The sequence below is a fragment of the Odocoileus virginianus genome, chromosome 30, assembly GCF_023699985.2.
Source record: "Odocoileus virginianus isolate 20LAN1187 ecotype Illinois chromosome 30, Ovbor_1.2, whole genome shotgun sequence".
NCBI classification, from domain to species: Eukaryota; Metazoa; Chordata; class Mammalia; order Artiodactyla; family Cervidae; genus Odocoileus; species Odocoileus virginianus.
The window spans coordinates 39,352,191-39,379,300 of NC_069703.1; the positions used below are offsets into that span (position 1 = coordinate 39,352,191).

The following is a 27,110-nucleotide window of genomic DNA, read 5'->3' on the forward strand; positions in this document are numbered from 1 at the left end:
GAAAGAGCTCAATTAAGTTTTGTTGACAGGACAGATTTTCATATTGGCCCTGCCTCCCACCCTCTACCACCTAAGCCCCTAGCCCATCCCTTGGCCTCTTTATCACCCAACTCAAGACCCATCACCCAGTGGAGGCTGATGGCAAAGCCCAGGCTCTGCAGGATAAGGAGTTGGCTGGAGGCCCAGGCAACTCAGAGGAGGAGGGGGAGACACAAACAGGTTCCTTCCCTGCCCCCCAAGCTTATCAGTCCCTCCCAGGCCCTAGGCAAACTTGGTGCTCAGCCCAGGGGCAAAGATCTGTTGCCTGCTTATAACCCTTAGAAGCTGTGTGACTTTGGCTGTCTTCTGCTCTCAGACCCTCTTCAGAACACTTTTGGCTATAGGGATTCAAAGGGATGGAATGAGAGAATACAGGTAAAATAACAGTGATCACCTTCTCTGGAGGACTCCCCCACAGGGAGCATCTCAGGGAGCAAACACGGGAGCTGGAGACTTCACTGGCAGAGGCAGGGGGGCAGGGGGCTTGAGGTTCACGCAGGGGCAGCGTCCACCCATCCCTCCGGCCCCCCCAACCCGGTGCCTTTCACCCACACAAGTGCACATGTCACTTCAACAAGAAACCCAGGCTGTGTCCTGAGAGAGGGTCCTGGGCAGGGCTCCAGGGCCAGGCGGGAGGTGGGGGAGGCACCAGTTTATATGACAACACAGAGAGACACAGAGGCACACCTGTGCAAACTCACCATCAAGGGCACACTGTCACACCCATAAGTGCATCTGCCCTGCTCCACAATACACAGAGATGAGAGACACACACCAGGTCAAGATCACAAGCACACTCCCACACGGACATCCCACGCACAAACTCAGAAATACAGAGCCCTCCCTGGCCACCCCCACCACACACACACACTCTCAGGCACACACACTTATCAGTCCGGGGCAGGCGCAGGCGCTGCTGAGTCACCCGCGGGCAGCTCCAGCCTGAGAGGAGGAGCCAAGTGCCCGCCCCCATCAGGAGGGGGTGGGGCCTGCGGCAGTTCCTTAGAATAGCCGCGACTGGGCCGCTGCGGGATTCTCCGCGCCCCGCCCTTTCGATAGAGGAGGAGAGTCTGAAAAGGGGAAGGAACCCCCTTTTTGCGGAGGCTAAATCAAGGCGTTCACAGCCTGCTCTCTCCAGGGTGCGCGAATACATGTGGGAGCAATTTAAAAAAATAACACTGGAACCATTACCGGGGATTTGCATATGTATTTTCACATGCTCATTTAATTTTCGCAACAGCTCTATGTGAAGTTGGGGCTATTATTAATCCAGAGGGAAAGGGATTTACCCAGAGGTACGGAACGGCTAAGAGGAAGAGCCTAGACTCCTTCGTCTGCAAATCCCAAACTCTTAACTACTGGGCTGAGCCATACCACCTGGTGGGCAGGTGAGAATGTGGACAAGTGAAAGGTGTGTTGGTAGGCTTGGGAACCTGGATGTGTGTCAGCTTCCCCTGTGGGGGAAGGGACGCTCCCCTATGAGAGAGGGACTGAAAGGGTCTCAAGAGTCTAGATTTCTGGTTAAAGAAACTATAGCTCCTGTGGTGCACTGGAGCCTGTGCACCTTTATCAGAAGATGTAGGGGCTCAGACCTTCCTCTGCTAGATTGTGAGCTTCTTGAAGGCAGGGACCTGGGCCCTGACCCAAAGGGGGCTTTGGTGAATTTGGGGGGCAAAACATGAATTTCTATATATAATAAAGGCTAACACTTCAGGGATGCTTACCCAGAGACTGGCAGTACTTTACACGGGTTATTTCACTTAACGGCGCACAGGTGTGTGCGTTCATGCGTGCTCAGCCATGTCCATGATCCTACGGACTGTACCCCGCCAGGCTCCTCTGTCCATGGGATTTCCGAATAAGAATACTGGAGTGGGTTGCTGTTTCCTTCTCCAGGGATCTTTCCGACCCAGGGATTGAACCTGCATCTCCTGCATGGGCAGACGGATGCTTTTACCACTGAGCCACCTGGGAGGTCCCTGGGTCTCCTCGAGCACAGCTCTGAAATGCGGTGAAGAGGGGAGGGGATTTGGACCAGTGACTATGTAAGCCCCTTCCAGCGTTGATGGGACAGACGATAAGGAGGGCAAAGTCTCTGAGTGGGAAGATGCGAATAAAGGGAACCAGAGGCCACGATTACTGAAAACCACCCACTGTGCGCCAGCCCTGCGCTTGGCACTTAACATATACTGCTAATTCTCAGGAAAATATTCCTCAAGGTTTATATTTGAGGAAACAGCTTCAGAGTAGTGAGTCTGACACAGGTGGCACAGGTCATCCAGGTGTCCTCGCCAGGATTACTTCCCTAGTCCCCTGTGACCAAGCCCTTGTCTCCCTTCCAGCCTCAGGGGGTAGCGCCACGTGGCAAATTGCATCATGACTTTAGACACCACACCAGCCAATTCAGGCGCTCCCAGTTCGAGACTTCGCAGACCCAGCGGGTCAGCAACCCTACCGGCGAGCGCTGGGCGTCCCGTCAGGCCGCACCTGCAGCCCTCGCCTCTTCCCGGTTGCGACGCTCTCTCTGCCCGGCCCAGTTCCTCCCCCCTTCCCCGCCGCCCTGCTGACTGGCAGTTGCCCGCACCAATCCTAAGGCACCCCGGGTCGGGGGCGGGGCCTCACGCCAGAGTTGCCCTGTCAGTGCAGGTGGAGGCCCCTGAAGGGGCAAAGTGGCAGGAACCTCTTAAAGGGCGAGAGCGGCGGAGGGCGAGAACGCGGCCCGGCCCGGCCCGGCCAGGTCCCCGCCCTGTCCAGCCCAGGTGAGCCTGGACCTCCTGGGGGACGAGCCCGGGTCCCGGGAGGGACGGGGTGAGACACAGACGGACGCACTCCCCAAGGGCCTGGGGCGTCCCGCGGGGAGCGGGGAGAGGTCTGGTTCTCAGGGTCGGGGGTGCTATAGAGGTCCCCGGTCCCCAGTTCCGAACTGGGGGTCCAGTGGGAGGGGGTCTGGGGTTCCCGAAGTTCAGGGTGCGGGGAGGGGCAGGGGAGGCAGGAAGGGGGTCCGAGAGCTCGCGTCCGGAGCTGGGCGCTTGGCGCGCGGTCCCAGCCGGTTCCGGGCCTGTCTGGGGCGGGGGTCCGGGGTGAGGGGCGGGCGGGCGGGTCTCTGCGGAGGGCTGCAGCCCAGGCTTCCCCTACCACCACCCCCTCAACCCCGCCCTGTCGGCCCCGCGTGCTCCGGCGGGGCGGGCTGCAGCGCCACTGGAGCGGGCGGGAGGGCGGCGTGCGCCGGGAGCGGGCAACCCGGTCCGGGCCCCCGCGCCCCGCTCCGGGCCTTACGTAACTGACTTTGAGTTTCCGGACTGAGGGACCCACGAGCTGGGGCGCCGGCTCTGCCGGCCAGGGTGGCTCTGCTGTCGCCGCCCCCGCCGCACACGCTCCCTTTCCAGGCTGGGTTTAGGGGACTTCTCTCTGCCTCCCGTCTGCCGGGTCTCCCTGTCGGGCTCTGGTTCCGGCTCGCTCTCTTCTCCCGGTTCCCTGTGTCTCTCGTCTCCTCTCTGTGTGACCCGGCCTCTCCCTGTCCTGCCCTCATCTACACTTTCCAGCAGACCCCACCTCTGTGGGTTGGGATAGGACTTCTTTCCTCCAGCAAATTGGAGGCCAGGACGTGTCCAGACCGACCTCAGCCCAAGCTTGCCCCAGGAGGGCGGGGAGGACTACCTGGTAGGATTGGGGGAGGTTACTCCGGAAGCCCACAGATTCTTCTGGGAGAGGAGCGACTGAATGTGACCCCTTAAACTCTCAGATTAGAACTGAAGGCAGTTCAGGCCACCTTTGCTTCTGAGGCCTTTTTCTCCAGGAGGAGGTTTGGGGAGAGCTTGACCTGGGTTGGGGCCTCGGGCAGCTGGAAGTCCCTGGAAGAACTGCTCAGCTGCTGAAGGAGGGTGGGGCCCTGGTGGCGGGGGTGGGGGTGGGGTGGGGTGGGGGGGGGGGCTAGAACACTGCAGCAGGGTCCTGGAGGTTACTTACTGCATGCGCCCACCTTCACCCCAGTTACAGGCTGGGGACTGGCCTTAGCAGGAGGCTGGGGGTGGGGAGGGGATCAACAGGAGGCCACCAGAAGACTTTCCATTGGCCGGGGGTGGGGGGGTGGGGAGGGAGGTATAAGTGACAGACTCTCAGGTCTAAGGGGCACTTGGTGGGGTCACTCTCTGCCTTCAGGGTCCTTCTGAGCGTCAGAGAAACAGACACCTTGGAAACAACTCCTGCACGCCCGCTGTCCGCTGCATGTAAACAAGGTGTTCAGAGCGCTGGTGAGGTGGGAGTTGTTCATTCTGACCTGGGGGGTGGGGAGGAGAGACTTGGCAGAGGGGGTGGGAGTTGGGGAAGAAGGGCTTTCTGAAGCTGTAGGGAGCAGAGAGGAGGGACAGAAGGGGACTTTGGGGACCCTATAGACTTTTCTTGGAGCAGAACTGGGTTTGAAGCTTGGCCCTGCCATTTTCTTGCTATGTGACCTTGCATGAGTCACTTCACCTCTCGGAGCCCCAGATTCCTCCTTTGTCAATAATCCAGATCTTACAGGCATTAGCAGAATCAAATGAGCACTGAGTGTGCAGTGACCAGAATGGTAGCTGGTCTGGGAACAGGCCAGCAGGGGTGCATTAAGAAGGGAATGGAGTGAGGAAGCCCTGAGGTTTCCTCTGTGTATATAGGAGAGTCAGGCAGGACCTGCCACGTCCCTGGCAATGTGGGATACGGGTGGAGTGTCTTGTGTGGGTGACACCCATCTGTTTTCTGATCAGTCCATCTCTGAACTGCCTAGACCAGGCTAGCCTCCTTCCTGAAGGCCCCAGGCACCAAGAGAAGCTCCCAGGCTGCCTCGCTCCCTAGGCCAGTGGGAATGGGGCCGTGGCAGGGCAAGGCCAGCACCCTGTTTGCAGAATGGACACTGGCCGGGAGCCTGGCTGCCTGCACTGGGCAGGAACATCCCAGCCTGGCTGGGAAGATGCTGACACTGTAGAGGCCTCTGGAGGCCCAGAGCGCTGCTGGCTGGAGTTGGGTGCGGCTGATAGGATCTGAGACAGAGGCTGGCCAGGGTGGGAGTGAGGAAGGGAGGTGCAAGGAATGACCCCCTGGAGGGGGAGCCTGAGCAGAGCTGTGGAACCAGAGAGGAATTTCATGTAGTTATTCCCCAGACCTTCCCGGAGCACCTCCTGTGTGACTGTATGGCTCTGCTAACCAAAGGGCTGAATGTGCTGTGCTGTGCTTAGTCACTCAGTCGTGTCTGACTCTTTGCAACCCCATGGACGGTAGCCCACCAGAACCCTCATGGGGATTCTCCAGGCAAGAATACTGGAGCGGGTTGTCATGCCTTCCTCCAGGGGATCTTCCCAACCCAGGGATTGAACCCAGGTCTCCCGCATTGCAGGCGGATTCTTTACTGTCTGAGCCATGAGGGCCAAATAGGATACCCATGAAAGGCTCAGCGTAGAGGTCATGGTGGCCTGGGACTTGTTCGGGGTTTGCGGAGTAGACCTTTATGACGGTCCCCTGGGGGATGGGTCACTCAGAATTTCTCCAGGGCCTAAGATTCTGATGTTGGTTAACGGGGCAGGATTCTACTCCCTGATCGTCTGTGGGCAGTCGCGTTTCTCCCCAGGGTTTCAGTTTTCTCTTTCTGTGAAGGAACGTAGAGTCTCTAAGATCTTCCAGCATTCATTACTGCAGCCCCCAGGACCTAGTTTGGGACTATCCTCACTCTACGTGAGGGGAGGGGAGAGAATGGGGATAAGGGCAAAGTTGAGTGTAATGGGCACTCAAGTCCTGTTCTTGGCCTGTGTTCTCAAATCATAGTTAGAACTGTAGCCTCTTGAGCACTTGTGCAGGGTGCGCTATGCCAAGCCTTTCATATGCAACATTATGTATTCCTCATCATCCCAATATCCTTATGAGGGAGTAGGTATTATCCCTATTCAGGGAGGTGAATTGACTTGAGCAGAGTCACATAACTAGGAAGTGACTGGGCTGGGATTCTAAGCCAGGTCTGTCTGACTCCAAAGCCCAGATTCAGCTACAAGAGGGAGACTCCACCCAGTAGGTACTGAGGCACCCGCATTACTTAACCCTTACTTGCAGAACCTGCCTGACCCCTGCTGGGTGAGCTCACAGCTCTGAGATATTCAGGCTAGGGAGGTGGGGGACAGGCTGTGTGGGTGCCCTCTGGGCCCAGTGAGCAGCGGGGAAAGGAACAGAAGGAGCAACTTGTGGGTCAGGGCCTCACAGGGAACTTCTCCAAAGGGCCAGTAAGTGCTGGGCATGAAAGGCACCCTGGGGTATATGGCCAATTTGGATATCAGTTTCTCCATCAGTAAAGCATGGGTTTGGAGTTGTTGAGTGCAGGCATTCCTTGGCCTTCGGGTGAGTGGCTGAAGTTGGTGATGGGGTCAAGGGTTAGAGGAGGGGTCAGATAGCAGTGACTGAGCCTGTGGAGGGAGAGCTTGGATCCTGGGCTGGCTGTTTGACATTTGAAAGGCTTGGCACAGAGCGCCATGCACAGTAAGTGCTCAGGAGGCTGCAGTTCTAATTATGATTCGAGATTTCAGATGAAGGAGGGACTGAAGCTGGAGACGTTCAAAGGCTTGGCTGGGGCTGGACAGATAGTATTGCAGAGACTGAAGGGAAAAATGGAAGGGAGAGCAAAATCCAGGCAGATGCCAGCTGGAATCTTGGCTCAACCACTTACCTAGGTTTGGAGATGTGAAATAAGGGCCCAAGAACCCACAGAGAAGAGTCCCATCACCTCACTGTGCTCATCCATAAAATGGGAATAGTAATTCTGTCCTGGTCCACTTCCTGGGTTACTGGGAAGGTCAAAATGCCTCTTCGGCATTTGTGGAATCAGGTGAGAAGGTGGGGGCTAGTTATTTTTCAGTTCAATGCTGTATGTTTCAGTTCTGGCTGTATGTTTGTGGGGAGGGAGCATTTCTGATAACAACTCTGCAGAGATGCTTTACCCTGGGGATGCATTGGAGACCAGCCCTACTTATGTCACCAATAAATGTCACCGCTATTTATTGAGTATAATTAGTTACCATACACAGGCACTGGGCTTAGAGCTTCACCTCTTGTCTCCTTTCATCTCTACCTTCTCAGGTGGCCTGCCCCACACTAGAGGCCTCTGAAACCCATGCCTCCAGCTCCCTCCGGTAACAGCAGCAAACATTTCTGAAGAGTTTACTCTGTTACTGTGTGCCAAGCACTCTTCAAAATGTTTTACATATATTAACTCAATCTTCAAAACCCTGGAGGTGGGTACTAATACTTTCCCCATTTTACTGAAGAATAACTGAGGTGCAGAGAAATGAAGAAATAGGCCTGGTATCACAAAGCTAGTGTGTCGTAGATCCAGGGTATGGACCCAAGTTCTTAAGTCTCCTCCTTGAAGTGCTCATCACAATTGCAATTCAGCTCTTATAAGATTGCCTCCTCACTGACTGTAGGTTCCATGAGGGCAAGGACTGACACCTGGCACACAGCAGGTGCTCAGCTAATGTTTATGCACAGGGATCCTGCTGCTTCCAGTGGGCTGGGCCCTGGGAGACCTCATGAGCTCAGGGTAGATTATCAGATTGCTGACCAAGAAGGTCTCTGTCCCAGAGGCAGAGGGAGGGTTCCCCTGGGCCCATGCTCAGGCCAAAGAGGGACCCCGAGGACATGTTTGCTGGCTGTTCTGTGTCTCACTGATGTCTTTTCCTTCCATGTGCCACTGTGGCGATGGCTCCACGGCTTCTCCCCGACGGCTGCGTGACCCCGTGGCTGCTTCTGGGTGAGTACTGGTTCTGCTAAGGACGGCCACGTGGCTCTAAGGCCACTGGGAGGTATAAAGGGAGGCCTGGGGTGGGGGAGGAAGAGCCGTGGGAGGGTCCTAACTCTGAAGTTAGATTACTGTCACAACCAGCTCACTTCTCCCGGATGCCTGGCATGCTGATGTGGTGATTTTGAGGTCACGTGGCACAATGCAAAGGTCTCAGGGGCAGATTGGCCTGGAATGGAATCCTTATTCTGCCATGTGTGGGCTAGGTGGCTCTTTGCATCTCAGTTTTGCCTCTGTGAGGGGGGACTGTTGACACCTACCTGATACAAGCATGTTTGTTGTTTTATTCGCGTGAACCCCACGAGGGCCGAGATGTTTGTTCTCCTGCTCACTGCTGTCCCCTAGCACTGAGGATAGAATGGCTCGTAGTAGATGTGCAGTGAATATTTCTGAATGAAAGCACATATAAATTCGGAATCATGGTTCACCCATCGATGTACTTTGTATTGGATTAAGAGGCTAATGCATGTGAAGTGCCCAGTGTTATAGGGGCTCAGTGAACATGAGTCCTCTCTTTGCTCCCAAGATGGTGAATTCCTTGGGGTCAGGTCTCTGTTAAGTGAGCCCCGGGTCTTCTCAACTGAGTGTGGGGTCAAGTACCAAGCAGGCATCAGAGAGCAGAGAGAGTGGCCTAGGCAACTAGACTCAGGGCCTCTGCTTAGGTCTTGGGAAGGAGTGGTGAAGCTTCTGGATGTCATCAGAAGGGTGGGGCTGCTTGCTGGGGAGGTCTAGGGCTGAAGGCGGGAGGGATGAGGAGGGACCCTCCCTCCCAAGACTGCCACGTTCCTAGCTGTGTGACCTCGGATGAGACACAACCCTCTCTGAGTTCTGGAGACCTCATCAGGGACATGCATATCCTGACACCTGTCCGACGTGGGCAGTGGGAGGAGCTGGTGAGAAGTGCTGGGCACAGGCCCTGCTGGGCAACTGCTGGTTTCCTCCCCGCCCTGGGCTCCTTCTGGGAGGGGACAAAGCAGAGGGTTCCTCTTTTTGGCTCCTTTCTCCTACTTTTAACTTCCCACCCAGGAGGAACTAAAATCTAGGAGTCAGGAGCCCCACACTCCCCAGCAAGCTGGCCGGGGTCCAGGGATAAGGGCTGGCTTCTGCCCAGCGTGGAAGTGGCTGAGTGCAGGACTCAGCTCTGCCATTTTTTTTGTTGTTCTTGTTGTGTGACTTGATTCAATAACCCACCATCTCTGGGCCTCGGTTACCTCACCTGTTAAAATAGGGTGAGTAAAACATACTTCCTTCGAAGGATTATTTAATGAGCAAATGGGTGGAGCAGGAACTATCCTCACTGTTAGTGTTTGGCCCTGGAGGCTTCAGTGGGGGAGCCTGGAGAATTGCATCTTGCCTTGGCCTGGGGATCTTGAGATTGGAGTCATCATATGTACTATTGCCGCTTATTGGAATTTTTTAATACACTGGGCTGGTTATTATATGTTATTCTAGACACATTATCTCATCTAGCCCTCCCAGTGACCTTATGAGGTAGGCATTATGGCCCCTACTTTATGGATGATGTAATTGGTGCTGAGTAAATCAAGTGAGTTACCCAGAGTCACAGAGTTATTTGGGAGTGGAGTTGGGGCTCAGACTCAAGTCTGTTCACCCCACAGCCACAGTTCTTAGTGTGAAACTCACCTGCCCCACGAAGGTAGAGGCTGGGTCTGAGTCTTTTCTGTCTATCTCCATCACCCAGCACAGGGTTGGTGGGGGCTGCTGGACTTTCTGCTGCACACACACACACACACACACACACACACACACACACACACACACCCCACCCCCACCTAGTCTGGTGCTCCAAAAGTATTGAAAGGAGAGAATAGAAAGCCAAAGGCCTGACAGTGTAGTAGTCGAGAGTCAGATAGACCTGGCTTTGAATCCTGAATCTGTTGCTTTCTAGTTGTGTGACCTTGGGCAAGACATTTAACCTTTTAGAATCATACTGTCCTTATCTGTAAAATGGGGATAAAGAAAGAACCTGCCTACCTCTTAAGAATTCTTATGAGGATTAGATAATGCACGTAAGGCACATGGTGAGTACTCAATGATAGCAATTATTGTTATTATAGTTATAATTATGAATATTATTTTGGGATTACAAAAACATCCCTCTTGAGACAGTGGAGACCAGGCCTGGGAGGAACCTGCCGGGGATGGGTGGGTAGTCACCAATCTAACAGGTTCTGAAAGGCGCCCACGTGTGGGAAGGGAGGAGGCCTCTTGGAAGTAAGAATGTCCCTCCGTTTCCTACCTGTCTGCTTTTGCTCACGCCCACTCTGTGCCTGGCTCCGTTCTGGGCATGGGGCACAGAGGTGAATCTACGTCATCTCTGCCCCCACCGACTCCTGCCCTGAGGATCTCAGAGTCTGGTTGGGGAGGAGGACACAGAAACGACCAACTCCACCTCTGATTGATGCAAAGTGTGACCTGCGACTATCTCTTCAGGCAAAGACCAGGAGAAAGGGCTGTCCTAGTGGAAAGAATTGCTTTGCCAAGAACAGAGCTGTGACCTGCACTTGGGGGAACATGGCTGAAGAGACAGGTTCAGGGGAGTTAGGGGACTTGACGTGGAGGCCATGGGGGCTGTTGGACAGGAAGCTGGGGAATGGGGTGGTCAGGCTTGTATTGCAGGAGGATCACTTGGTGCGGAGGACAGACAGGAGAGAAGGGCAGGGCAACTCTCCAGGTGAGCGGTGCTGAGATATGGGGCCTGGGACTGAGCTGGGGAGGGGGGAACACGCACCATGGGTGGTTGTGAGCTCTGTCCAGGAAGCAGAGCCAGAGCCTGCAGGGTGTGTCAAGGGACCCCTGTGGGCAGGCAGGAGGGGACAGAGGTGAGAGTGATGTCTTAGGTCTGGGGGTGATGGGACTCCCTGCTGGAGTCTCTGCTGGGGGACACAGCTGGGACAGGGGGTAAAAGCCCATTGTCTGCTCCTTGCACCTTCTGCCTCAGTTCCCCCAGGGCCCATGCCCCTCCTCCTGCCTTAGGGGTCCCTTGTGGTGACTCTGGCAGGGATGAGAGCTCTTTGGGGGTGGAGGCCGGGTGGGGCTGTGAGATGCAGACAAGCCTTGGGTTCTAGCTCTGCCAATGCCACTGATGTCTGTGTGGCCCCTGGAAGTCACCACCTCTCTTGCCCTGTTGTCCTCGCCTTGGAAGCGTGGATGAGAAAATCTGTTTTGGGGGCTTCCCTGGTGGTCCAATGGTTAAGACTCTGTGCTTCCACTGCAGAGGGCATGGTTTAATCCCTGGTCGGTTGGTTGGGGAAGTTCCACATGTTGTGAGGTGAGGCCAAAGGAAAAAAAAAAAGTGAAAAGTAATAACCTTTTTAAGAAAAGAAAACCTGTTTAGCTTGCCTCAGTGTTTCAATGAGAAAATACAATCAGGGACAACAAACATCTATCGAGCATAGACTGTGTATGAGGTTCTGTGGGTGGGGGTGGGGGGTGCACAAAGGTGATGCAGAGAGGTTCCTCCCCTTCAGGAAGCATGAAGTGACTGAGCCCAGACCAGCAGGTGGTTAACAGTGGGCATCAGGGGAAGAGATAGCTCAGCAGGGATTTGAAGGATGAATAAGAGCTCTCTAGGTGGGCAGTGGAGGGAACAGACTCCTAGCCTAGGGAACAGTGTGTGTGAAGGCTTGAAGCTACCCCACGTGCTCAGGTCCTAAGTACCTAGTTTGGTATGGCTGGAGCAGAAAGGGAGAGGTCGGTGCTGATTTTGATGAGGCTGGACAGGGAGGCAGCCCCAGATTCCACACTTGCTACCCTTTTCTTCCTGCGCCTTCGTAACTGCTGCCCCCCTCACTGAGACTGCCAGGGCCCTGTCCCCCCGCTCCTCTCCCCTCCCACCCTCCCCTTCCCTCCTTGTTCCTCTCACCCCAACTCTGGTCACACCCAGCGGCTGCCTCTCTCAGGAGTCAACAAACTGGGTTCCCTGCCGGCTCTGCCATGTATGGGTTGTGTGGCCTTTGGTCGTTTTGCCCTCCCTGAACCTCAGTTTCCACTTCAGTGAAATGGGGACAGTGGCCTTCCTCACAGTGAAGAGTGGAGGCTTCAATGAGATAAGCCCCACAAATGTTCTTGTACGGTGGCTGAATGTCATAGGCACCCGTCAAAGGCAGCTCTACTGAAATCATCATGATTTGAACTTCTTGGTCTCCCTGGTCCCGCCCACTGCTTCCCCTGCCTCTCCTGGCAGCCAGCGCTGGCCAACAAAGGAAGGAAAGGATTAAGAAACAGCCCCATATCTCCAGCGGGTCCTGGCCCACAGCCGGGGTTGTTCCCTCCTGTCCTTTGCCCCCCTTGGCCTCGGGCCCAAGGACATGTGGTTTTAAGGCCTGGGCTCCCCCCAGCTCCCCACCCAGGAAGCCCCTCCCAGACTAGAGGCCAACACCAGCAGCAGCCCTGAAAAAGGGACACAAATTTTTTAAATACGCAGCTTGATTTTTTTCCCCTGCAAGCTGATAATCAGGCTCTTTTTTTTCTGGATGATTGGGAGAGGAGCGAATATCATGTCCTGTATCTGTGGGTGGCCCGGTAGTCCGGGTGGAACTGGAGCCCTGAGCCTCTTGGATTTTACAGCAGAGGCTGGTGGCCAAGTCTCTTTTGGTACAGATGTGGGGAACTCCGATCAGAGTAGGCGGCTGATGGCACAAGCTCCCGCAGCAGGAACGTCGGTCTCCGGACCCGTTTTGCACTGTCCTGTGAATGCTTGTGATGCTGGCTATCATGGCACCTCCCTGAGCCTCGGTTTCCTCTGCTGTGGGATGGGGTGACTTTACTGTGAGGACTGGCAGTAAGGTGAATGGAGCACTTAGTCCGGGGCTCAGCACAGTGAGGCCTCAATGGTAGGTTATTGTTTGGTTGCTCAGTGATACGGGATCATCGTGTGTGTGTGTGTGTGTGTGTGTGTGTGTGTGTGTGTGTGTATATGTGTACGCGCGCGCGCACAATTGCTCAGTCATGTCTGACTCTTGCAACCCCATGGACTGTAGTCCCCGAGGCTCCTCTGTCCATTGGATTTCGTAAGCAAGAATACTGGAGTGGATTGCCATTTCCTTCTCCAGGGGATCTTCCCCACCCAGGGATCGAACCCGCATCTCCTGCGTCGGCAGGTGGATTCTTTGCCACCGAGCCACCTGGGAATTCCCAGTGGTAGGGAGCAACTGTGATTGCTGTGATAACTGCTGCCTCTGAGAACATCTCAGTCTAGGGACTTGGAGTATTTGATAGTTTCTTGTTGAATAGGTGACATCCAGTAGACTGGTTTCAGAGTCAGAGGCTCAGCATCTCCCCCACCCCCCTCCCACCCCCCTGCTTCCCCCTTCCTGGTTGGCTGAAACACTCTAGCCTCACCCTCGGCCTGATTTTGGCCTCTGCCCCTGGCCTGTCTCTGCCCTCCAGGCACCACGCCTGCATGGCCTCTCTTCCAGGAGTCACACGAGGACAGAGTTGCCCTTCCGCAGCCTCCTCTGCTCCATCGCCACTGCAAGTGCTTGGGAAAAGCAGAGTCGGGAGGGTCTTGCATCATCCAGGCTTTGGCTGGATTTATTACTGTGGGGACAGTTGAGGGCTCAGGGGCAGAGGTGGCTTCTGAGCTCTCTGGTGCTGTCCTCTGGGAACTAAGCGGACACTAAGACTTTCGCAGAGGTGAGATAGGTCTCGAGGGGCGAAACTGGTCCAGGCCCCAAATCTGGTGGAGTGGAAGGACCACTACACTGGGGGCTGGAGGGCTGCGTCCCTTCCCCATGCCCTCTCGGAGCCTCTGTTTTCTGATTTATAAAAGGAAGGGATTTTATGTCGGAGGTTTCTACTAACATTACAGGATTAAAAGAAGGGATTTGGGGGCCAAGAGAGAGCTCCATTTAAATCGCAGCTTCACCACTGACCTCGCTCAGTTTTCTCACCTATAAAATGGGAAAAATAGCCGCAGCTTCTCATCGGTACTTAAGGGCTCAATTAGATAATTCAGGTAGAGTACTCCTTCCATAGCAGGCACACTGGAATGACTGTTACTGTTGTCATTGTGAGATTAGCAGAGGCAAGAAGAAACAGCCAAGGCCAGTTACAGAGCAGTTCATGAAGGAGGCAGGGCTTGAGAATGTGCAGGATTCACCCATCCGTTCATTCCCTTGACACAGACGTAGTTAGATTCGCACAGACAGGGCACAGAGAAGAGGGCAGGGAGGCTGGAGAAAACCGGAGGCAAGCAGACCTGCCACTCTAGTGGTGTGATGCGGCTCACGGTGTGCCTGTGCGCTCAGCCGTGTCCGACTCTTTGGGACTCCATGGACTGTAGCCCGCCAGGCTCCTCTGACCATGGACTTTTCCGGGCAAGGATACTGGAGTGGGTTGCCATTTCCTATTCCAGGGGATCCTCCCAACCCAGGGATCGAACCTGAGTCCCTTGCGTCTCCTGCCTTGGCAGGTGGATTGTTTACCACTGCACGGCCTGGGAAGCCTCTGTGGGATCATTACCTCTCTTCTTTGGGTCTTGTTTCCTCAACCATAAAGCAGCAAGACAAGTGAGCATTATCCTCACCTCTAGAGCTGTCCCAAGATGTAAGAGAGCTCAAGTACACGGCAGGTGATCAGTCTATCTGATGCCTTTTCTTTCCCATTTCTGTTAACAACTGGGAGGTTTCATCTCAGGTGGCCAGCCACATCGCCAACTCCAGGGCCTTTGCATGTGCTGGTCCTTCAACCTGGAACACCTACCTCAGATCCTTCCATAACTTGTTCTCGCATCTCCTTAATTTTTTTCTTTAAATGTCACCGGCTCAGTAAGGCCTTTCCTGACAACTCTGTTTAACAATGTGACATTACAACATCAACATTCCCTATCCTCCCTCCCGGCTTATTTTTCTCCACATCTCTTACCATCCTTTGACCTACAATATTTTGTGGAGTATTTACTTATTGTTTGACTCCCCTCACTGGCATGTAAGCTCAGAGACGATGGTGATATTTGTCTGTCTTGTTCAGTGTCATATCTTCTGTACCTAGAAGAGTCTGTGGTACATAGTAGGTGCTCAACAAATATTTCTGGAGCGAATTTTTAAAAATTCATTTATTTTTGACTGTGCTGGGTTCTTGTTGCTGTTCACAGGCTTTCTCTGGTTGCAGCAGGCAGGGGCTAGTTGTGGTGCACGGGTTTCTCTTTGTGATGCCTTCTCTTGTTGCGGAGCATGGGGTCGAGAACATGGGCTCAGTAGCTGTGGCGCATGGGCTTCGTTGGTCTGTGGTATATGGAATCTTCCCAGATCAGGGATCAAACACCTGCGGTGGAAGGTGGACTCTCAACCACTGGCCCACCAGGGAAGTCCTTGTGGAGTGAATTAATGAATACATGAAGCTCTCTTCTCTAGCACTAATCTGAGCGCACGCGCGCACACACACACACACACACACACTAAATTAATAAATAATTGTGTGAGTGGTCATCATTCTCTCCATTTGCCAGATAATACTTTGGTTGGGTCAATCCTGAAGCCCTTTAGCTTCTGACATTTTCTGCCAGGGCATCAGTTTCCGTTGGAGTGCCCAGATCTTTTGTTCCTGAGTCTGAGCTATGCAGAATTTCTAGTTGGGACTGTTTGGCTGTTGGGCCCACATGGTTATTATGTCATTATTGGTAATTAGCACTTAGGCCCAGAGGATTGAGCTTTTTGTTTCTCAGCAGAAATCACAGCAGACAGCTGTGCTGGCCAGTGGGGCCCCAGGCCTGGAACGACTTCCTCTATAACCCCCCACTTCCAGCTATGGGTCCATGGCTTAGGGAGACCAAGACAGAGGTGCCCAAAGCTAAGGGCATCTGCAAAACCAGTTTAATTGCTGTCTTTCCCAGGCAGTGTTCTGGAAAGTTTCTTCCCCCTTACACCCTTGGTTCTCCATGCCCGGCTTGGTTTAGAAGGGATCCCATGCCCCTGGAGGAGTTAGGTGTGGTTGCCAAAAGTCTAGCTCATAGGGGCATTTTCTTTCTTTAAAAAAAATTAAAAAAATTTTTTTTAAACTTATTTTTGACTGCTCTGGGTCTTTGTTGTTTCACGCAGGCTTTCTCTAGTTATGGCAAGTGGGGGCTACTCTCTAGTTTTGGTGCATGGGCTTCTCATTGCAGTGGCTTCTCTTGTTGTGGAGCACAGGTTCCAGGGCATGTGGGCTCAGTAGTTGTGGCACACGGACTTAGTTGCCCTGAAGTATGTGGGATCTTCCTGGACCAGGGATCAAACCCATATCCCCTGCACTGGCAGGTAGATTCCTAACCACTGGACCCCCAGGGAAGTCCCATAGAGGCATTTTCTGATGCCTAGGATTCAGATATTATGGGTGAAGGAAATAACCCAGTGTTTAAGACTCAGGAGCCTGGGTTCAAGTCCCTGCAGGCTTTTTGTTAACTCTTGCTGGGCTTCAGCTTTCTCATCCAGACAGAGATAAACAGATAAAGACACCTACATGGCTTCACTGGGGAAGAGAGGCAGGACAGTGGGTAAGTGGGCAAGGATAGGGTTCTAGAATCAGACATACTTGGCTTCCCCACTATAGGCCTTCTTAGCTGTGTGAAAGTGAAAGTGGCTCAGTCATGTCCGACTCTTTGTGATCCCATGGACTATACAGTCCAGGAATTCTCCAGGCCAGAATACTGGAGTGGATAGCCTATCCCTTCTCCAGGGGATCTTCCCAACCCAGGGATCAAACCCAGGTCTCCCACATTGTGCGCGAGTTCTTTACCAGCTGAGACACAAGGGAAGCCCAAGAATACTGGAGTGGATAGCCTATCCCTTCTCCAGGGGATCTTCCTGACGCAGGAATTGAACCATCCAGGAATCGAACTGGGGTCTCCTGCATTGCAGGCGGATTCTTTACGAACTGAGCTATCAGGGAAGCTTGTGTGACACTAGGCAAGTTACTTCACCTCTTTGACTTTAGTTCCCAAAGCTAAAGAATGGGGTTAAAATAGTACCCACTCCACAGGGTTGTGAGAACTACCCTGAATAAGAGAATTCAGGTAAAGGATCTAGGCATACAGAGTGCTGTCTACACTGGTATTACTGTAATGACCATTATAGAAATGCAAACAATCTGTAAGCTGTAAGAGCCCGAGCAATAAAGCCAGGCAGATGTGGGTTTGAATCCTAATTCTGACCCTTACTACCTGGGTGATCTTGGGGAAGTTTTTCACTTCTGAGACTCTTATTTCCTTATATGTAGAATGGGCATTATAGTCATACCTTCCTCAAGGGGCTGTTGTAAAGGTTCAGTGACATGTTGCATAAAAAGTACTTGTACAATGGTTGGCACATTATTCCCATTTTGCAGATAAGGAAGAAAGGGGTGGTGACTCGCCTGAATTCACATAGCATCTTAGTGGTGGAGCTAATTTTTTAAATAAGTATTAAATATATATATATTTAAATTTGGCTGCACCGGGTCTTAGTTGTGGCATGCAGGATCTGTAGTTGTACCATGTGGGATTTAATTCCCTGACCAGGGATCAAACCTGGGCCCCTTGCACTGGGAGTGTGGAGTCTTAGCCACTGGGCCAGCAGGGAAGTCCCAGTGGTGAAGCTTTGATTTAAACCCAGGTCTGCCTCCCTTAAAAGCCCCCGATCCTTACCTCTTTTTGCCGTCACCCGAATATGGGATGAGGAGGAGGATGTTTGTTCTTGGGGCTGCTGGACTCATCTGATTCGTTCCATGGTCCCCAGTATCTACACATAGGAGGTGCTCAATAAATGTCTGCTGGCTGAAGAAAGGGGGACCAGTGTGCCCTCAGTTCCAGGGAGGTTTTTGCCTTGGGATTGAGAGGTTTTTTGCCTGCTTGGTCGATAGCAGAATAAAATAAAAATAAACTCATACTCAGTGCAGGTGTGGGCCTGTCATCTGAAAAACCCTTTGCACCTCCTACATAATTGATCCTTCTAGCTACCCTGTGACATCCTGGATAAGCACTTCCCTTCGATTGGTGTGGAAATGGGAGCCCAGAGAGGGTGTAATGGATGAATATTTGTGTCCTGTCCAAAATCCACATTGAAGCCTTAATCCCAGTGTGATGGTATTTGGGGACAGGGCCTTTGGGAGGCGATTAGGGTTAGATGAGGTCATGAGGAAGGGCCCTCATGATGAGATTAGTGTCCCTGTGAGAAGAGACACCAGCAAGCTCCCCCTCTCTCTGCCATGCTCGGGGCTGAGAAGAGGTGGCTGTCTGCAAATCAGGAAGAGAGTTCTTACTGGAATCTAACCAGGGTGGCACCCTGATCTTGGACTTCAGACTCCAGAACTGTGAGAATATAAATTTCTATTGCTTAAGCCACCCAGTCTATGGCATTTTGTTAAGGCAGCCTGAGCTAAGAGAGAGGGTAAGTGACTTGCCCAGAGCCACACAGTGAACACTTACTGCAGAGCTAAGGCTGGAGCTTATTTGTAGTCATTTCTCTCTTTTCTCCCCCACGGAAAAACTTCAGTCACTGGAAGGCTTAGAAATGGAGACTAGCTGAATGCAGGACAGACAGTTCAGGAACTGTCCTGCTTCAGCAACTCTGGAGGATCTTAGGGCAAGTCAAGCCTGGCCCCCAGTCCCTGCCTGCTTCGTCATAGTGCCTCCTCTTCCCTCTCCCCAGGGAGGGTTGGGGCAGGCTGACTTCAGCAGGTTTAGAAGGGGCTCAGCTAGCTGGTGGCACTGAGCCTGTCCCATGTTTCTTGGGAAGCCCTCTGGGCCTGGAGGGTTTCCTGCCTGAGGGAGAGAGAATTAGTGGGTTAAGCTTGAGTGAGCTGGAAGCTTGGCTGGATCAGGGCCATTAGGCTCAGTCCAGCTGGTAAGAGAAGGGGGTTGGGAAGGGTCGTGGGAGGTCAGATCCTTGGGTCCTGCCTTGAATGCCCCAGGGCTCCAGTCAGAAGCAGCCACAGCAGCCTTTCCCTGGGGTCTTGGGACAGACGTTGATGTTGCTCCTTCATCTGATTTCCAAAGTGCTTTCTTGAGAGTGACATGAAAGCCGTGTGTAGCAGAGGACAGTGGTAGAAGAGAGACTTAGCTTAAGCTGTGTGACATCGGGCAAATCATCTAATGTTTCTAGACTGTAGTTTCTTTGACTGTAATTGAGGCTAACAACACTTCGCAGGGTTGCTATGAGGCTAAATGCATTAATGCATATAAAGTACTCAGTATGTGCCTGGCACATAGTAAATATCTAATAAATGTAATGGTCATTATTTTTAATAATAAGTTATTTCCCTTCTGGCTCAGACAGTCCTAGGTTTTATGGCTGTACAATTTATTGTGGCCTCCAACTTCAGAAGAGAAATGCGCTGGACTTAGAAGAAGGAAGTGAACAGAATCTGTAGTAGGGGTCAGAAAACTTGAGTTCAGGTTTTGGACTCTGCCACCCCTGTGCTGTGTGACCTCAGGCAAGCCTCTTCCAGTTTCTGGACTCCTTTTCCAAATTGTTTAAATGTAGCTTGGGCTTGCTGATCTCTGAGGGCCTATCTAGTTCGACATTTTGTGAATCTGGAGGCCTAAAGAATACCTCAGTGACTGTCTACTGGAATCTCTTTTACAATTTCAACTTCCTTCCCGTATGTCCCTTGTTTCTTGGAGTCTTCATAGAAGAAAGGACATAACTTGCCAACTCCAATATATGTATTTTGATCATATTTACCTTTTTTTTTTTTTCTTTTACTATGCACAGAGAACTCTAAAACAGAGCTTAACGCAGTTTTTGTAAGCAAAGTGCATTCTATCAAAGGGGTCAAAACATGCTGTGTTTTCAAATATGAATGAGTATTCATTTAAGATATTGTCTTTCATTGCATCTGCTGATTTCTTTTGCTTTTATCTTGAAAAAGGCTAGCACAGGCAGCCTTGTATGCTGTAATGAAAAAATATATATACATATGTTGCAGTCAATGCATCCTAAAAAATAATCATTGGTATAATTTAGACATAAAAAGGATATTTGTCAAGTATTAAAGATAAAAATGGGAAAACAGAAAAAGAGAAGAAAAAAATGAGAAAAGAGAAAAGTAAAAAGAGAGAAAAAGGGGAAATAACCTAAATGATTAACATTTAAGTTTAATTAAATTACGGTCCATCCACTTGAGGGCACTGTGGGTGTCATAATATATTGTTAGGAGAAAAAAAAGTTGGTTCTGAAGTAATACAATCTAAATTTTAAAAAAGCATTAGGCCGAACCATATGCAATTGCTAATGACTTATAAAATCAGCAATTTCATGTGACTTAATATATATAAACAAAAAAGTATATGACAGGAGAGGTACTAGAAGGGAAATCTCTCACCAAAATATTGATGGCAGTTATTTCTGATTGATGGCTTTATGCTGATTAAAATTTTTAAATTATTTGACTATTTTTTTGTGAACACTGCAAGTACTACTAAAAGTAACCCCCTGGAAAGACATACCATTGTAAAAATAGCAATTTTTCTGCCCTGTTATAACTTGTTTGATTTATCATTTGTGTTTAAAAGCTGTAAAATGACTTAACTTCTATTACCAGGGGCCGTATGGAAAGCTCTATTCTTCATGTACTTTTGGTACCAGGGTTGGTTTTTATTCAATAGTGACTGTTCAGAACACTTTGCTGGTGGGCCCAGCTTTTCAAAGCCCTCTTCATCTCTTGCTACCCCCACAACCGACAAATGCTTTCCATGAGCCCTGTCACTGGGGCTTCAGGCCAGCTGTGTCCCTAATCCACCCACGTCCCAGATTTGGGAATGGTTGAGTCTCCAACTGTTCCCCCACCTACCCCTGCTTTCTTCCAATCGCATCTCTTCCAGGTCATCGGAGGCCCCATCTCCCCTCCCTGGCCTTCCTCCCTGGTCACCACCTAATTTCACCACCTAATTTCACCCTCTTCTCTGCAGCTGGTGTTGCTTTTTTGCTGGAGCTGTTTGTAATGGGGAAGGATTAGGACCCTTTCATGCCCGTCTTTTTTCTTTTTTTTCCGTGTAGTGCCCTTGACTGCTCAGGGGCTGCGAGGCAGCTTGCAGGGCCTGTATTCCCTAGGAAGAAACAGGAGGGGCGGCGGGGGAGGCAGCAGTGGGCTCAGCTGGCAGGCGGTGTAGAGGTGGCCACTAGAGACCCCGCCACCCAGATGTGAGCACAGGACAGGCAGGGAGGGAGGGAGCTGAGTTTCTTCCTAGGAAATTAGCTTCAGAGATGGTGCTTGGGACCTTTTACCCTGTACTCAAAGGCAGCCTCTTCGGGGTGAGCTGGGGCCAGATGTCTGGTTTGCAGAGGCCTCTTCTGAGAGGGCAGATGGACATGAGTTAGGGGAGTTTCTCTGCCTTTGATTGGGCATGACATTTCCTCTCACTCTCTACTATGTGTAAGGCCCAGTTATGCTCAAGGATCTGGCACTTAGCCTAAGTAGTTATGGTGTGTACCTAACTAATTAACAAAAATCCCTCATGTGTGGATAGTACTTTACAAAGCCCCTCCATCTCCAGTCTAAGAATTAAAAGCCAGGATTAGATTTTAACTATTTTCATAAAGATTCTAAAGCCCATGCCAACGGTTTTTGGTGTGGTGTCACACGGCAGTCTAAATTTGAGTGGTTTACATCTGCCTTATGTTTGGCTATTTTCTTCTAGTCTGAGACCCCCACTTTTTTTTTTTTTCAGGGTGACGATTAATAAATATTACCCACTCCAACCAAGCCTCTTTAAATAGAAGCTATTATTCTTGCCTAGCCGTTCATGGTATAGAGAATATTGGTTTTCATGAATCTGTATTTGCTGGATAACACGGTGATGGTAGTGGTGAGCTGTCTTGTGATTGATCTTCAGGATTTGTCTTTCATGGCACCAGATTTCCAGGTCTGATAGGTGAAGGGAACCTCTGAGGCACATAGGTGGTAGAGCTAGAGCTCCCTGAACCTGAGGACCTGAGGCAAGGGACAAGAATATTCAAGCACAGGTGCTTCACCCTAGTACATAGAATGACCTTGGCCAAGTCACCTAAGCTTCAGCTTCCTTTTATATAACATGGGGATAACTCATTCACTCATTCAGCAAATATTTATTGAGTATGCACTGTTCTGGGAGATAAACAAAAAGACAAAGTCCCTGCCCTCCCAGAGCTTGTGATCTAGTGAGTCTAAACCGCAGCAATTTATTGAGAGGGACAAATAGATAAATATATAGTAGAAAGCCAGGTAGAAGTGCCATGAAGCAAAATTAAAGCGTGGCAAGGGTGTGTTAGTGGAGGCTGTTTTAGATAGGGTAGTCAGGTGATCCTAAAGGGTCTCATGTTGTTTCAAACAGATAACCATATAGAGTGCTCAGCTCAGTGCTGACAATTTAGTGCTTACCAAATATATTACTGTTACGTCAGCGAGCCCCACACCTCTCAGTCCATATTTTAGTCTCCAAATAGCAGGAATATTTAACACTTAGGTAGATCTTACTGTGAGCTAAGCCCTTTACATATTTTAACTCATAATTTTTACAGTAGCTCTTTGAGGTAGGTAGGAGTTTGTTACTATCCCCTTTTATGGGTTGGAAACAAGCACAGAGTAGGCCAAACAATCAGGGAGACTGAGAATTGAACTCAGGTAGTCTGTTTCTGGGAGAAGGCAATGGCGACCCACTCCAGTGTTCTTTCCTGGAGAATCCCAGGGATGGGGAAGCCTGGTGGGCTGCCGTCCCTGGGGTCTCACAGAGTGAGACTGAAGCGGACACGACTGCAGCGACTTAGCAGCAGCAGCAGTCTGTTTCTGAGCTTCCCTGGTGGCTCAGATGGCAAAGTGTCTGCCTGCAGTGCGGGAGACCCAGGTTCAATCCCTGGGTTGGGAAGAGCTCCTGGAGAAGGAAATGGCAACCCACCTCTGTTTCTAGAGGCCAAGCTGAGTTGTGAGGGGTTTAGGATTAGATACAAGGAGACAGCCTAGCTGGCATATACAGGCTCCCATGTCAGATTGCCTTCTTATCCTGGCAGGTCTAAGCCCCTCTGCTCGGGTTTCTTCATCTCTAAAATGGGAACACCAGAACTATCTCACCTTATAGGGACCATGCTTAAAACTGAGCCTTCTTTCTGCTCGCTGGTTTAGACGCCAGCCTGCAGGGAGTGTGGAAGGTTCAGGTGGCCTCTGACGCTAATGAAAGGAAATAACGGGCACGTCAGGCAATTGTGAGAGCTGTTCTAAGCTCAGCTGGGGACCAGATTTCCGAAGCTAAGTTCTCCCGATTTTGACGGTGCCACAGCAGAATTAGGAGACCCGTAAATGCAGAAGACAGCTAAAATCTTGGCGGGGCCGCAATACTCAGCATCCATTTCAGGTCTTACACAGCTGTCAGGAGAGGTCAAGTCTCATCGAATGTCAGGGTTGGAACGGCGCCTAGAGATGTCAAGTTAGTAGATGGGGAAACGGAGGCCCGGAAAAACTAAGGTCAGTAGGTGCATTTGGGGGACAGCCAGCGAGCGTGGTTAGCTTGGGAGCAACTTCCAAATCTCAGACCCTTATGGAGGGGTAGGGAGAGGAGGGGGGAAAGGGCGTCACCTTCGTCCAGGGCACTTGCTACTCTGTCCCCCACGTGCGTAGCGCGGGGCCCCCTGGAACTTGAGGACCTGAGAGAGGGTTCGACCTGCGCTTGCGCACACGCGGCTTTTCCCCCTTCTTTTCCCTTCCGCTCCCCTCTCTTTACCGGCCTAGGGGAGGGCGGGGGGAAACGTGAGGAGCGAGAACTCGGCCTTAGCCAATGGGCTGGCGGGCCGCGGGCCCGGCCCCCTCCTTCCCTCCGGCGCCGTCCAATAGAAATTTACTACAATGTTGTGGCGAGCAGAGAGGGAGGGGCTCGCGGGGCGGGCTGGCTGCGGGCCGGGCCAGCCCTCGCCTCGCGGAGGGAAGGCGGGAGGGCGCGCGCCGGGGCCGCCAGCTCGCTCCCTTTGCTCGTTCGCTCGTTCCCTCCCTCCGGCCGGCGGGTTAGTCAGTCAGTCAGTCAGTCCGCCTGCAGCCCGTGAGGCCAGCGAGCCGCAGAGGCCCGAGCCTCGGACGCCGGCGCCTTCTCCTGCCATTGTTCGTCTGGCGGCTGCGGCGGCGGGCGCGAGAAGCCCGGGCCCCAGAACCACCGGTGAGGCTAGGCTGTGGCGGCGCGCGAGCGGAGCTGGGGTGGCGGGGTGGGGGGCGCGCGGAGCTGTCCCCGAGGGGACGGTCCTGGAGGCCGCGGCGGCGCCGCCGCCTCTTTGTCTCCAGCCCCTCCGCAGGGCCGGGCCGGGGGCGCGGGCTGCACGGCCTCAGCAAAGCCCTCTGCAAGCCGGCGGCCGAAGGGCTTGGAGCCGGGACGCGGTCGGTCTGAGGGGGAAATAAGGCCGGGGTGGCGCTGGGGGGGGGAGCGTTTAAAAGTTAGGCTCCGGGTGCATTTTTGACGAGGGGGCGATCGGTACTGTCTGGCCAGGCAGTCATGGTACAGTGGGCAGGAACCCTGGAAGGAAAGCAGGTGGGGGGGCGAGTTGCAGGTTTCGGGTGGCGAAGGTGTGGGGTGCAGCCGCAGAGCGGTTTTTCGGTGACGAGGTAGCTGGGCGGTCTGGAGTCAGGCTCAGTTGTGAGGGGTGGAGGGAGCCTGCAAGGACTTGAAGGCCTTCCCGCCACATACACCCACATCATTAAAAAAAAAAGGAAAAAAATCCGCCCCCCGCCCCCCCGCAACCCCAGGTCTCTATGCTCTCCCACTGAGTCTTCCCGGGTCCCAGAGACCAAGGGGTTAAATCGATGCTCTCAGCTTCGTGACCTCCTTTTTCAGTTTGTGCATCTGTCGGCTTGGACGTATTTCCTCCCGCTCGCTGGGCTGCCTTTACCTGTGGAGCGGGTAGGATCTAGGCTCGTCCACCGAGATGTATCGCCAGGCTGTTATTCCTGGTGGGGGGTTTGCCAAAACAGGTTTGTTCTTCCCAGGAACCGGCGTTCTCTTGAGAGTGAAAGTGATCTCACGTGAAACAAATTGCCGAGGGATTGATTTCTGGCCACATGAATAGGGACTCTCATCCTGTTTTTTTCTCTAACTGTACCCAACCGTAAATAACTAGTCTGTGGAGACTTGTCGTTTTTTGGCGTGTATTGCTGATTAGGAGTTAGTTTTTTTCTTTTTAGGAGATGCCGAGCCTTTTTTTTTTTTTTAAATAGTCTATGTGATTTCACAGCTGCTATTCTGTTCTGTTTTTAGGGAAGATTGGAAGAAATGGTAATGTCTTCTATCTTGGATATTATTATAGTGAATTTATACTCTCTGGAGGATGTGTACTGTACCCAGTGCTGTTAATCATTAGTTTTCTGTATTCTCAGTCTTGACAATATTTTTGATCCTTTAAATAAAATATATACATCTTCATATAGTTCTCATCTCAGTTTTGTTATGTAGCCTTAACTCTTAACTTTTTAGGGAAACTTGACTACTCTTCATTTTCCTTTTCTGTAAGTTGGAAACATAATAAGTTCTTTGCCAGCTGACCAGTTTTGGTTATATAAAATAGTTTCTTGAGGTGTTATTAATATAATCCATATGGAGTACACAACAATATATGGCACACAGTAAGCTCTCAATAAGTGACAGATTAAAAAGTGAATATAAACACTGAGCATCACATTGCCTTGGTATCAAGGTGCTAATTCAGAATGCATTCTACAGTAAGGTTGTAATTAAGGTAAAGATAAGCATTATTTATATCCCTGGGGAAACTGAAGTATGGTATATCTTTGTTACTATTAAAAGTGAACTTACCTGTAGCATGCTAACCTTCTGATTCCTCTTTCTTCTAGAACAAAACACTTTTTTTCCCCTTGTATAATTGAATTCAGGCTTAGAAATATCAATAAATGATCTGACTCTTTAGACCTCAAGACCTCACCAAAATTCTCCCAACATTTATACCAGTGTTTTATAACCAAATGTCTTTTAGGTAAGTCCGTGCATAGTGTGGCCCCAGTCTACCTTCTTACATTCTCTTTATTACTTGTATTTTCTAGTTAAAAAGAACTAACTACTCAGTAATAACCCATGCTTTCTTATTTGTGCCTTTGGCCATGAACTTCCATCTGTGCTTGTCATTTATCAGTATATTCCTTCTGTTTTCAGTTCTCTCTAAGAATGTTCCATATTAATAATTTGAAGTGTGGGGGGAATGTCCCTTTGTGAAAGGAACTTGATGGAACTTTTTGTTTTGTTTTGAGTTTTCTTCGAGCTTCATTAATATGGCCAGCTGGTTGAATTTGAAGTGGTGTTTTTTAAAAGGATTAGGTCCTAAATGCCCCATCAGTATGTCCAACCCTTTGTGGTAGAAGATGGCTGATGGTAGATTAAGAAAACCTCTTAGGGTTCCATTCTGCTCAGAGCTAAGAACTCCACCAATTGACCAGTTGGACACTTGAAAACTCCGTCAACAAACAGACTAAACTATTAGAAGAAAGTTTTATCTCTTAGGTGGGTTTCTCTACATCTCTTCCATTTCTTGGTGGTCTAAGAGCTGACATTTCCTTAATGTTCGTTAAACACGGAAATCATATTTATTGTATCGAAGTAGTAGATATGGTAAACAAGCCTATATTTTAAAGTAGGCTTGCGTGCATGCTCAGTCGCTTCAGTTGTGTCAGACTCTTTGCGACCCCATGGAGCCCGTCAGGCTCCTTTCTATGGGGTTTCTCCAGAATACTAGAGTAGGTTGCTATTTCCTTCTTCTCCAGGGGACTTTCCTGACCCAGGCATTGCCTCCTGCTTTGGCAGGTGGGTTCTTTACTACTAGCGCCACCTGAGAAGCCTTTATAAAGTAGTTCAGTTCAGTGGCTCAGTTGTGTCTGACTTTTTGTGACCCCATGGGCTACAGCACGCCAGGCCTCCCTGTCCATCACCAACTCCCAGAGTTTACTCAGACTCATGTCCATTGAGTTGATGATGCTATCCAACCATCTCATCCTCTGTTGTCCCCTTCTCCTCCTGCCTTCAATCTTTGGCAGCATCAGAGTCTTTTCAAATGAGTCAGTTCTTTGCATCAGGTGGCCAAAGTATTGGAGTTTCAGTTTCAACGTCAGTCCTTCCAATGAATATTCAGGACTGATTTCCTTTAGAATGGACTGTTTGGATCTCCTTGCAGTCCAAGGGACTTATAAAGTAGGCTTATCATCAATATAATATATAAAATAATGTGATATGATAATTTATATATTAACAGAATAGCACACAAATCTTCCTCTTTTCATTTTAAAGGTACTTGTATCCTCTTTTCTTTTTCTTTTTAGAAACATTTCTAAG

General features: G+C 51.1%; 1 protein-coding gene across 10 annotated transcripts in view; it reads left to right on the forward strand.

Annotated features, from left to right (window-relative positions):
- The first annotated feature begins 2,675 nt into the window (after positions 1-2,675).
- Positions 2,676-27,110, forward strand: part of EPB41 (erythrocyte membrane protein band 4.1) — a 178,929-nt gene continuing 154,494 nt past the window's right edge. For 4 of the 10 annotated variants that reach the window (XM_070459042.1, XM_070459043.1, XM_070459045.1 and 1 more), the window contains exon 1: positions 7,778-7,801. The gene's annotated coding sequence lies outside the window, so the exon portion shown is untranslated. Of the gene's footprint in view, positions 2,799-3,598; positions 3,700-4,197; positions 4,290-7,777; positions 7,802-23,720; positions 23,943-27,110 lie in introns of those variants that run through there. The other 6 variants (XM_070459044.1, XM_070459047.1, XM_020869270.2 and 3 more) reach the window with 5 other exon arrangements.